The sequence below is a fragment of the Lygodium microphyllum genome, chromosome 29 (genome assembly GCF_053477565.2).
Source record: "Lygodium microphyllum isolate KBCC chromosome 29, Lygodium_microphyllum_v1.1.10, whole genome shotgun sequence".
In the NCBI taxonomy this organism is placed as follows: Eukaryota; Viridiplantae; Streptophyta; class Polypodiopsida; order Schizaeales; family Lygodiaceae; genus Lygodium; species Lygodium microphyllum.
In genome coordinates, this window is record NC_141163.1 from 85,985,795 (window position 1) to 85,994,572 (window position 8,778).

At 38.1% G+C, this 8,778-nt stretch overlaps 1 protein-coding gene across 5 annotated transcripts in view; it reads left to right on the forward strand.

The window, feature by feature from the left end:
* LOC148010868 (RNA methyltransferase family protein) overlaps positions 1-3,401 on the forward strand; it is a 63,738-nt gene extending 60,337 nt beyond the window's left edge. For 2 of the 5 annotated variants that reach the window (XM_087672139.1, XM_087672145.1), the window contains exons 11-12: positions 58-2,918; positions 3,012-3,401. The gene's annotated coding sequence lies outside the window, so the exon portion shown is untranslated. The remainder of the gene's footprint in view (positions 1-57; positions 2,919-3,011) is intronic. The other 3 variants (XM_087672140.1, XM_087672141.1, XM_087672142.1) reach the window with 3 other exon arrangements.
* The last annotated feature ends 5,377 nt before the right edge of the window (positions 3,402-8,778 follow it).

Consider the following 8,778-nt stretch of genomic DNA (forward strand, 5'->3'; position numbering starts at 1 on the left):
GATGAATGACACGCTTATTTTCATGATTAATGTGTTGTAACTTTTTCTTCTTTGTAGATTGCTAACCAGCATTGGACGTGTTGGCGTAACAGAATGCTGCAACTGGACCCAAAGCAGCATGGCTATTCTAAAGTGTGAATTGAGGGCACAGAAATTGTACCTGTAATTCTTCCCTTAATGATGAATGCTTCTAATTGGTTATCCCGCTTCTTGTGCCTGCTTTGCTGCCTGTTCTTGTGAAGCTACTGGGCTGGGCAGGTCTAGCTGCCAAGGGCATCTGAGCTGTGACATGAAGTGAGGGATAACTTGGCTTCATAGGTTATGAGCGTGAACAATTCTCATCAGTGTTGAAAAGCAAATGCAGGTAAAAGTTTGACAACGACCATTGACGCCCAAACTCCCAATTTTCAGCAGATGACTGACTGGGAGCAACCCGGATAAGTATATCACACACTTAACCAATTAACATATCTGCTTTTATGTCTAAACAAAAGACAGACTTGTTGTGGAATACTGGCTCTATTTTTTGTGAACACAAGACAAGTACTGGCTCAACAGAGAACCTTGTTGCTGTATGGAATTTTGTTAAGGCAGATTTAGGTCGAAACATGTGAATTCACATGCAACGTAAGTACTTTATGAAGGTAAATTTATATAAAATGTCAAATGGTGATTTTTGACATTTGATCCCTCCATCCATGAAACACTTGTCACATGTTGAGATATTTTGCTTTTGCATCTTCTAGCAGTCAACGTCATAATTGTGAGAGGGCACTTAGCCCTCTAGATTGGAGAGGGACTGCTTTAGGCATCATTCCCAGATTCTGCCATGAGATTGGCGCATGTGGGATGTATGGTTTACCTTTTATGCTCTTTAGGGCTGATGAGTGGAGTTGATTGAAGAGGATAGTTGACTGTTGTCATAATCTTTCTCTGGATAAGTTAGGAAACCCGAGTGTCACTTAGTATTGCAGTGCCACTGACCTCTTTGCTTTCATTTAAACTGAAACCATTTCAATGAAACACCTGCAAGATTTGACAGGTTAAGAAGCTGGTAGCACATGAATTCGTTTAGTTGAAGGTGAATTTTTGTTGGTGAAAACTCTGAAACTGATGAAATGTTGTAGTTGAGACAAGATGTCAGGGGCCAAAAAATGTGAAGCCATTCAAGGTGTTCATGAATGAACGGATGCATCCAATGTTTGTACTATACCATGTTAAAATGATTGATATATTACTGAAAGTCCGTGTTTGACTCTGCAGTTTTGTCTTTTTGTAACATTCTCAGTCTGAAGCATTTCAACAGCAATAGTTTTTTGAAACCAAAAGGTCAGTTGGGTCTCAAGTTTCGGATTAAGTTGTACTTCAGATGCAACATAACAACGTGAGGTAACCTATTACCCAACTACTTATGTGAATACTCTTGCAATTGCTTCTTGCCATGCCAAAATAGAGTATCTACATTTGCATCTCACTAGAGTTTGAATTTGTTTAGCCTCAGGATATTATACTTACATTGCAGCTTGAGATGATAAAGAAGATGGAAAGCACTTGGTTAAAGGGAGAGAATTATATTGGTTGTCACTTGGAAGGTGTTAATATGGAAGATCACTGTCGCAAAATAGCCACTGATCTGTTTGATAATGTAAATGAGTCAATTCAGGAAAAATTAGTACAAAAGCGATCATGTCAGTCAGTCTCTTTGTCATGGGAACGGATACTCACAGCCACTGCTGTTAAGTTGCAGACAACTCTCTAAGCCAAAAGAGTACTTACTGGTGTCCCAATCTGAGTAGGAAACACTTGTGCCCATCTCCTGGGAATGGATACACAGCCATTGAGGCGGTGCTGTTGAATTGCACACTTCTCTCCAAGCTGGAAGTTTACTTACTGGTGACCCAATCTGAGTAGGAAACAATCTTGTCACCTCTGCTGGTTCCCAGAAGCATGCTGCATGCCTGTGACTCCCCTGTACTAGCATGAATGATCTCAGTTTAAACCATGCAAAGGTGGCAACTGTTAAGGGTCTCTCCTTGCCTTGGATTTTTCGACACCTCACACATAATGGGGCAATGCAGGCCACAAGAGCTGAAGACATGTCTCTCCTGCACCTCTGAGTGGTTCAATGGCCAGGAAAGATCTTTGCTGCTACTTTGTCAGACAAATTATTTAACCTTGAGGAGCTAACAAATTGGACCACGTGAGATGCAGCATAGGGTTGGTATTATCCAATTGCTGACAGGAAATCCAAGATGAGAGGCCAAAAAGGATGTGAAGTTCTGTGAGGGGCCAATTTGAAACTCCTAGTGACGTTGCCCTGGAGGTGCCCATCTTTGTGGTTGCTGTTGTTGCACCCACCTGAGCAGTCGATGAGGAGTACGGCTCACTTGGTAGTCCACTCAGCATCTCATAGGGGTTACCCTTCTGGAGCCAATGGTACCACTATGATATCTCCTTAGACGCTTGAGCTTCTAGATCCATATACCATCTGGTGGCCCCAGCACTGATGCTGGTTCATTGCTTGTTGACTAGAAGTTTTCCACAAAATAGTTTTTAAAAGACCTTGATTTTTTTGTTCGTTTTACCAAACAGAGGATGGAAAAATCTAGATTGACTATCCAGATCTCAAAGCCTTAACATGCTGGAGACCTTCAGCCTCCAACTTTTGTGGAAATTCCTCACAATACTATGACTCAAAACTCCATCTCATCACAAGGACATGGGTTTTCTCCAGAAGTGTGGATTTTCATCCTTCGCAATGGGATCATTATGGAGAGGGGGCCACGTTGACATGGAAATTGTGCAAGTAGTGATGACATTGGCAGCCTGCAGGTCTACTTCATGTCTCTTTACCTCTTGGATCAGATGTTATTCCATGGAGCAGTAAGCCACAATTGACTATCCCTCTTTATCAATAAGTACGAATTAGTCCACTTGTGTTTTTGTCAAGATGCTTTGTGCTTGAGTGCTTAGAATTCATTTTCTTTATTCATCTGGCCTCAAACATGCAGCTGGAGATTGTCTACTGTTAAATGTTGCAGAAAACTCTATTGTTAATCCTCACAAGAGAAAACTTGTTGAAGGCAAGTTGAAAGCATGAATCAAGGGGCAAAGAGGACTGATCAAGGGTGTAGGATGCTGGAGGACAAGCCTCAATAGCTCCTCCATTGTTAACCCTCACAATAGAAAAGTTGTTGGAAGACAATTTGGAAGCTGGAATCAAGGTGCAAAGGGGATTGGCCAAGTTGGATATTATTTCAAAGTTCTGCAAAGTTAAAAGAGCTTAATGAACTATTTTAGGCATCATTCATTTGTAAGGTGCTCACGTATTTTTTTTCAATTCATCATGTACCAGTTTTATTTTGTAAACATTAAGTGAGATCTAGGCTCATTTGCATGAAGATTGTAAATAATTCTTGAGGTTATTCACAATGGATGGGAGAGTGCAAGCAATCTCTGTTTACTTAATCGTAAATCATGTCCACAAAGAACGAGTGTATGCACAAAAGAGACCTGGTCACAAGCCCAATGGGAAATAGAAGAGTATCCAACTAAAAGTAAATATCCTAATTTTAATGTATATAAATTGTAAAAGTGAATACAAAGCTCATTTTTCTGTGTAAATTTTTGAGTTTCTACTCTATCTTTGTGTTTGCTATCTTATGGCAACCATTGCTTGAGATTGAGGGAGAGAGAGAGTGTAAGTTGAGTGAGACTAAGTGAGGGCAAAGCTCATCTTCATCTCTTCCTTCCATCTCTTCTTTCTCATGCGTTCTTAGCTAGAACGGTGAGAGGTTGAGTGAGACATTGTATCATAGAGTGAGGGATCAATAGGGAGAAGCTTTTCTCCATCCTCTTCTTCTCTTTCTTCTCTATTTTTTTCTCTTGGCGTTGGAGTTGCATGGTGTAGATGCAAAGGAGTACAAGTGGTTGCTTGAAGTGCAATGCATGAATCTTGAGATCCTCCATGAGCCTTTTTATGCTTTTGGATTAGAATCTAGTGATGGTTGTTTCAGAAGTGAAGGGAAGGCAGGAAGGGAAGTACGTAAGTCTCCATACCTTTGAATCTCTAGCTTTCTTTATTCATGAGGAGTGAGAGGCAATTTAGATAGTTTGGAGCAAGACTATGAGCCAATTAATGGGGGCTAGTTGAGTCATAGGTATATAGGGCTCTTGAAATAATAAGAGTCTCTATCCATTGTTCTAGTATTGAGCTTTGATAGAGGTTAACATCCATATTATCAGTACTTATAGAAAATAAATACTTGGAGAAAAAATGCGGTCAAGAAACACAATCTTTATTGACAATAATCATAATTCTAATAAAGTTATGGAGCAAGTAACACTCGGTTAGCATATGGAGATGTCAACATCACGTTAGAAGTAATGGAGACAAATCACACATTTTCTTACGACATTAGCCATCCTACTATTGTCATGTAGCTTTGTGCACTTGAACTTGGCTTCCACAATTGTTCTAATCCTTCTAGCTTTGAAAATTTTAAGGTGATTGAGGACCTTCGGGCTATTATTTTGTTGGAAAGTTGATCCAAATTTGATCTCAAACATTCAAAAACTCCCTTTGAATGTAATGACTAGGACGAATGTTCATTCTACACATGGAAAGTTAGGGCATGACTAAGATTGGCCTGCATTTTATGCTTGCCTATCTCCTTGGCAAGCTCTGCCACTTGCAAAAGTTGTTTAATATTGCATCCTTGGACCTCGAGAGGTAGATTTGAGTATTTTGAAAAATCATTAATAATGGGTATAGTGTAAATGGCATTATCGGATAAGGAGTATATAAGGGATTGCATTAATATTTTGGTGAGATGTTGAAGTGGGGAGTTGGCTCCTTTGATGGCTTTCTACAAAAAGAAGGGTTCATATAAATAGCCCTCATCCAAAAACATTTTGTATAGGTTGCATAAATATTTTGAGAATGATAGGGCATGTGTTGAACAACACATCTAAATATCTAGCCAGCTCTTTGCTAGGTAGTTCGAGTTGTTCTACAGAGCCTTAAAATGTGGATGTCCCAAGTGGGCTTAACAAAATATAGCAACCTCTCCACTAGGTAGTCCAAGTTGGCCTATAAAGCCTTAAAATATAGGTGTCCTAAATGGGCTTACCAAGGTGCCCTAACGTTGTTTGCAAGTCTCTCGAAAGTGAAGTGACAAGGGTAGCGTGTTGATAAAAGCCACATGCTATGCACTCTTATTAAGAGAGAATTAATTGCATGCTCCTTGATGAAGGCATGTAGTGCCATAAACAAGCAAGATGGTAGAGCCAAATTTTGTTACATGCAATAACTTTGATATGCATTGGGTGATATAAGGGCTTGAAAAGTGTGGCATGGTACCTAAGTGGTGTACTAGAACTATGGGCTTGTCATCATCGATGGTGACTAAACCCCTTCTACTTTGTCATCCACATCATGTAGGCAAACCGTATGGTAGATAATATTGGTCGTAGCTATAGTGCTTGTGGCCAAGGCCGCTACAAGCGAGTCCTTTCAAGTGAATGTTGTAGTCTCCCTTTTGTTCTTGAGTGAAGATAGGATGCTTCTTTTACACTGCTCTAATTGCTTGACTAGTTACGTGCATCTCAATGCACCACTTGAAGAAAGCTTTAGAACTAGACTTACATAGCAATATGGGATGTGTGAAAGAAGACAACTAGCCAAGAAATGTTAGTTTTGCAAACCACATCTTTCTAATGTGTCTTGGATACATGCCTATACCCGTGGATGAGACCATACTATGGAACTCTATTCTTAAATAAGTGAATATAACAAATGTTTATTTATACAAGAATGTTACAAAATTGAGAGAAGAAAATGTTTACCATTATCAATTCAATTATATCATGACTCATAATGTCAAGTTCAAATTGTCAAAGGACAACATATATATTGGGAATTGGTCATTACTTATGTTGGTCATGGATGAAGTGGAGAATGTACTAAAAACCATTAGTAGAGTCACAACATTCAAAGCAAAACTAGGAATTCGTCATTACTTGTGTGTGGATGATGGATGAGTGTGGGTTAATGTACCTAAATCCAAGGTCTAACAATTTTACTATTTATATAAGGAACATTTTTCAATGTGAACATTTCAACTTTTAGCAAAGGGAATCACCTCAAGGGAAGAGGACAAGATAAAACACCATCTTGCTAACATACAGCTCCATTTGGGAAGAGAGAGAACAACTTGGTTGATAACTTACTTAAGGAAAAGAAGAGAAAGTTGAAGTGAGTTAAGAGGTGTACCCATATGTTTTTAATAATCAAGTGGCTGCCTTAGTGGTACTTGGCTCACTTGATTGAAGGAACCACTGGCCCAGGTTCAAAACTCCCTTTTTGCTACACCTATGCTAAGTGACTGTGTGAGATGTATGAGTAGTCCTCGTCAGCACATGCTCAGATTAAATGAAGCAAGCTATACTTGTTGGTTCAACTCTTCCACACACTCTCATGTTCGTTTCAAAACTGCCGCCTTTCGACCTCAAAAGTCAATCCATCTCTACCTCGTCGCCAACTCATCAATCCATCAACAATAGAACCTTTGGAAGACCTTTTAAAATGTTAGATTTTTGTGCTCCTCCAAAATCTTATGTCTTAGAAAAAAGCATTCCTGACATAATGGGATTATATTATTTATTGGGCAGACCATATGCAAGGCATCCATACTTTTTGACAAAACTAGAGGCCAATTGTACATAATATGCCATAGATTGAAAATTAACTTGTTACTTAGACGAGATTAGTAGGATTATATAAGTGCTTACTAACTTTATATAATGTAGTGTTTGATGTTGTAGCCTTTATGAGCTTCTATAATTGGTTTTCCAATGGTTTCTAATTTAGCCTCAAACGCATGGTAGTTTGTCTTGCTCTAAGTTGACCTCAAGATGAGAAGTCATAACTTTGAATAGCTTATATAGTCATATTTTTGGTTTAGTGCTTCTTGCAACTCTATTTACCTAGCGATCTTTGAATGCATTGTGAATAACCTTTAAGAGCCTATATCTCACCGTTGAAACATAGCCGCGTGACTACCTTTCTAGCCTCCTCTTTCTCTAGGTTTGAGATAAGAATCTTCGGGCCTTGTCACCACCAATAAATGGTTTGACGTGGACTCCAAATTCTTGAGTTCTTTTGTCATATGGACATCTCCACTGTGCAACATATTGACATTACCTTCTCAAAGGCTACAGCTCCTTGTTTCTTATTGTTTTTAGAATGTAGCTTACAAGCAAATCCAATGTAAAGGAATAAAAATTTCTCAACAGTTCTAAATAAAGCATGTAAATTGTAAATATGTACATTGCATAAGGGGATATCAAGAATAGCATCAATCACCTTGATCTTCATTCGATGCTCTTTTCCATAAGAATAACTTCAAAGTTTGGATCACCTTGATCTCTAATAGGTGCTCTTTTTAGACCATTTGGAATCAATAATATATGTTATCTCCTTACAATAAATGCATGGAGACTTGGCATTGCCTCTTTTACATATATTGTACAAATACATCAACGTTTTAAGATTACCTACCATATGCCATCACCTTTGCTTTTGAATCTCCAAATAAAGATGAACTGCTTTTATTGGTAAATGTAGTTCGTATATTTGTATTGTTGAATGCCTAGCCAAGTAGTGAGCGGGGTCTTCTATTATCCTGATTTGTAATCACCAAATAATATCATTGATCTCACATTGAAGTATTTAACATTCTCTTCTATACTTGATTGTTCCAATGGCCTATTCGTTAGAACGATTGTGGCCCATTCCATACTTTTTTCCTTCACATCTTTACATTCATCTAGTTTTATGAAAATTTGATATAGCCCTAACATTCCCATTTCTTTTTTAGTTGATTTCACATTGAAGTATTTTACATTTTCTTCTATAATTGATTGTTCAAGTGTTCTATTCATGAGAGCAATTGTGACACATTCCATCTTCTTTTCCTTCACAAGCCCCCATTCATCTAGATTTATACAAATTTGACATGATCTTAATATCCCTCATCGTTTAGATGATAAAAACAAAACAGTAAAGTCAAACAAGTTGGCCCCGCATCCTCTTGTCACGTAAGTAATCAAAATTTAACTTCCTAGCCCATTCTCCTTTGACTTTGCTCTAGATTGAGAAAGATGTTGCTCCATGAATTATACATCAACTTTCCTTTATGCTTTCAAACAAACCCTCAATATGAAAATATTGGCCAATATACTCTTTCTTGCTCATTGAGATAATGTCTAAGCTTCCATAATGCAGTTAGATTTAGTAGTAGGACTCCATTTTTTCTTCTTTGAGGGTTGATGAGGTTTCCTTGAAAATGGCACATCATTATTTTCTATCCACAACACTAGCATCAAGTGATTCTTGTATACTATTGATATTATGCTCATTCTTATTAATAAATTGTTCAACAATGGGGTGCTTTGTTGTCTTCAATTTCCTATTCTCAAGCATATTATTTGCATTATTGCTTTATGGTAACCTTTCATTTCTTTGATTGTTGAGAGAATGTGAAGATTAATGCTCTGTTTTTGAGGCTCCAATGTTGTTTTGTGTGACGAATGGGATTCTACTACTATTGCTTATGCTCTGCTCCACATTGGACATGAAAAACGTAAAAATTTGATTTTCTTCTTTAATTGGGCACCTGCAACCTTCACTCTATTCTTTGATCCTAGCAATAATTCGAACTTTTCTCTTTCTAAATCTAGGGTTGCTTTTTTTCTAGCCACCTTTAAGTTCTAGCG